Source organism: Lygodium microphyllum, unplaced genomic scaffold (genome assembly GCF_053477565.2).
Source record: "Lygodium microphyllum isolate KBCC unplaced genomic scaffold, Lygodium_microphyllum_v1.1.10 scaffold_31, whole genome shotgun sequence".
Classification (NCBI taxonomy): domain Eukaryota; kingdom Viridiplantae; phylum Streptophyta; class Polypodiopsida; order Schizaeales; family Lygodiaceae; genus Lygodium; species Lygodium microphyllum.
The window spans coordinates 3,756,318-3,760,069 of record NW_028229514.1 but is presented as its reverse complement, the minus strand read 5'-3'; positions in this window follow the sequence as shown (position 1 = coordinate 3,760,069).

The following is a 3,752-nucleotide window of genomic DNA, read 5'->3' as shown; positions in this document are numbered from 1 at the left end:
AGTGAATTTCTTGGAATTTAACTCATCCTAAACGAGTATTCCGTGGTTGAGGTGTTTAGGTTTTATGCCAATTTGTTTAACTCTTGAAGATAATTACGTTATCATTTCATAAACACATGACTCGTTGTCTATGCGTAAATTGATCTTTCAACCCTAACTTATCGATTTAAGGTCAGGCAAAGGTTAGGCTAATTCCAACTAATCTTCCTATAACTTGCGAACAAAATTCATGCTAAACAAGCAACCTTTTACTTGATAATTTATGCAGTTGACAAACTATAATTTCCTAGAGTTATGCATCGTAAGAATCATTTCTTGCCTTGCACTTTCCTAAGGATTCCTAGCACTTCCCATGATGATTCATTGTGAAGAGGATATGGGTTAATAATGCGATATGCAGTTTATACTTCCATGTTTAAACGAAGTATACTATTTTAATTCCGTTTTATATAATGAACATTAATGTGGTTTTAATTCATTGTAATGCATAAAGCTATTTGCTAGAAATGCATATTAATCTTTTCTAAAGCATTTGAAACGAAAATTGAATCCTTATTTCCAAAAATTATCCTCGCATGATTATAACAATACCAAATAAAAATTAGGAATGAAAACCTAGACTTGGGGTGAGATGTCCACGTGGATGCCAGGAGACGACCCTCCCACGGCTGCGCCTTGAACTTTCTTAGGAGGCATCGCAATTGTAGTCTTTCCATCGTGGAAGCAGCTTTACAATTCCTTTTTGAAATTCCACCGTGGCTCCCTTTTGCAATAACTTGCACCGTCCATCAAAAGCAGTTTTAGAAGGCTTCCTCCTTGAAGTAGGGAATTCGAAAGGGGGTGTTTCAAAATCTTTCACGACTAAGCCCCATTGAAGTCATGGGGAAGGCTTAATGGCCTTTGTAAAGACTCGCACGAATGGGGAATAAAAGGTGTGGAATCCCTTATGAGGGCTTTTGAGTGGGAAAGGAAGGTGTCAAACGACCCTCAACATTCTCCTTTCTTTTATGTGTAGGGAAAGAAAAACAAGGTATGGGAGAGCTAGATGGGTTATTTTTGCATGGCCTAAGGGGGCCCTTAACGAGATTTAAGATTTGGGAAGGAAGAGATTTTAAGGTAACATCTTTTGGTGGAAAAAGGACTTTATAAAGCTTCAAGGGAAAAATTGAGGGGGGAAGGAAAAAGGGCTAAGGGGGGGCCCTTAGGGGGGAAATTCCAGGAAAAAAAAGGGTAGCCTTAAAGGCTATGGAAAAGGGGGCCTAAGGGGGATTTTTAGAAAAGCACGGGGGGGAGCGGGGGGGAATGAAAGGCCCTTTAGGGGTAACCTTTTATGGGGGCAAAAGGCCCTAAGGGAGCCTTAGAGAGGAATTTTTAAGGGGGTAAACAAGGGGGTATAAAAAGGGCCTAAAAAGCCCTAAGGCGAAAACTCCAAGGGGGGAAAAAGTAGCCTTAAAGGCTATAGAAACGAGGCCTAAGGCCCTTAGGGGAAAAATTAGGGGGGGGGGAGTAATCCCAAGCCCATAGGAAGGGGGGCTTAGCAAGCCCCCCTTGGAAGCTTCTAAGCTTCCAGACTTACGGCCACGTGGGGGGGGGGGGTGGAAAGATTCAGATCTCCACATGGGGGGGGGGGGGGATTTTTTTGGAGGTCATCTGATGGCGGCGATGACCAGGCGGCTGGTTGGCTTCTCCTTGGCACAGGCGAGGACAACAGTTCGGTGGCTCTCTCCCAGCCCTCACGATTCCGTCAGCAGCATGGCAAATTCTCTCCTCACAACAATAGCAGGCGACAACACTCTATCTACCTCACGATGCCCTCCCTAGAGCCTCTCCCAGCATCGATTTACATAGGGGGAGGGAGAGGGTCCTTCATGAGCTCCAGCGTGCTGCTTATTCAGCGTAACTTCCCTCCCTCTCCTCCAGCATGACGTCGGTTGGGGGAGAAGGAGGGGATAATTAATTTAAGAAGAATTTTTTTTTTCCTTATCCGTTTGGCGATAATACATTCTCTTCCCCTTGTAGGAATTGAGATGTCCTCATCTCGAGATAAACTGCGGATATTGATGGTTGAGAGTGATTTCATCTATCCAAGTGGCATCCTCTTCGGGATAATCTTTCCACTAGACGAGGCATTCTTTCAAGGTTCTGGATCTCACTTGTCTCTCCCTAACATCTAAGATCCTGGCAAGCCTTAGTTCAAGGACTCCTTGACTAGGCATTACAATTTGTTGGTCATCATGTACATGGTTAGGATTAGGTACATACTTCTTCAATAGGCTGATATGGAATACATTGTGAACCTTTAGGTTCTCAGGGAGTTGCAATCTATAAGCATTAGGTCCTAGGCATTTGAGAACCTTGTACGGTCTACAATACCTTGGACTTAGCTTCTTGCTATCACCTAAGGATAGGGAACTCTTCTTAGGGCGTACGCGAATGAAGACCATGTCTCCTTCTTTGAAGAATTTATCTTGATGCTTCAAATCCGCGTAGGTCTTCTGTCTATCCTTGGCAGCTTGGATGTCCTATCTTATTGACTTTATTTGGTCATCCATCTCTTCCAACATCTGCCTTGAAGATTCAACCCTTAAGGTTGGATTTGAGAAGTCCCCTAAACTTCTCAGATCCAACCTTGAGGGTTGAATCTTGAAGGCAGATGTTATTGAATCCACCTTTTTGGCTCATGACAGCAGTATGCCCTAAGCATATCCTCGATGATTTGATTTACTCGCTCTGTTTGGCCATCTGTTTGGGGATGGTAAGCTGTGCTAAAACAGAGCTGAGTTAGAATGGCTTCAAAGATGGCTCTCCAGAAGTGTGATGTGAAAAGAGAATCAGGATCACTAAAAATTCTTCTTGGTAGCCCATGTAGCTTGACTATTTCCTTGATAAACAATCTTGCAATATCTGAGGCTTTATATTTTGTCTTTATTGGAATAAGCTGTGCAACCTTAGTAAGCATGTCAACCACAACCATGATGGAGTTGTATCCTCCCTGGACTTGGGGTAGGCCTACAACAAAATCCATACTGATGAATTCCCATTTCATTTGGGGAATTTCAAGCGGTTGCAGCTTTCCTGGCATCTTGACATGTTCGGCTTTGATACATTGACAAGACAAACACTCGGTGACATATTTGACAACGTCACCTTTAAGCCTCTCCCAATGGTAGCTCTTCCTAACTGCATTAAGAGTCTTGGCATAGCCAGGATGTCCTGAGAAAGGGGAATCATGAGCTTTCCACAATATCTTTTGCTTAAGTGACTGACTTGCCAATATACACAGCCTCGTTCTATAGTAGACAAGTCCACTATTGATAGAGAACTCATGATACTGGAGCCCCGAGAGGAACACCAAGAAAAAGGGAATTCTCTTGCAAGAAAATCTATCTTGTAACATCAACAAGCTTGTTTATCATGTTTCATATGATCACAATGAAGAAAAGAACACCAGGCACAACAAATCTTCATGCAGCATTATGTAGATCTCCCACGGTTTTAATAGAATCAACCATATTCTTCAATATCTTCACAAAATCCATCAATAGAACAAAGAAAGCAAAAGAATACACCATCTTTGAATGGAAATACATCACATAGTATTCATCTTCAATATCTTCATAGTCTTCTCTCTCAATCTCTCATATACAATCACTCTGTTTCAGTAGAATTGGCTATCTCTGACTCTCTCTCTCTCTCTCCATCAATAATACATCATATCCTCACTACAATCTCTCAAAATCACTCTCAATAAT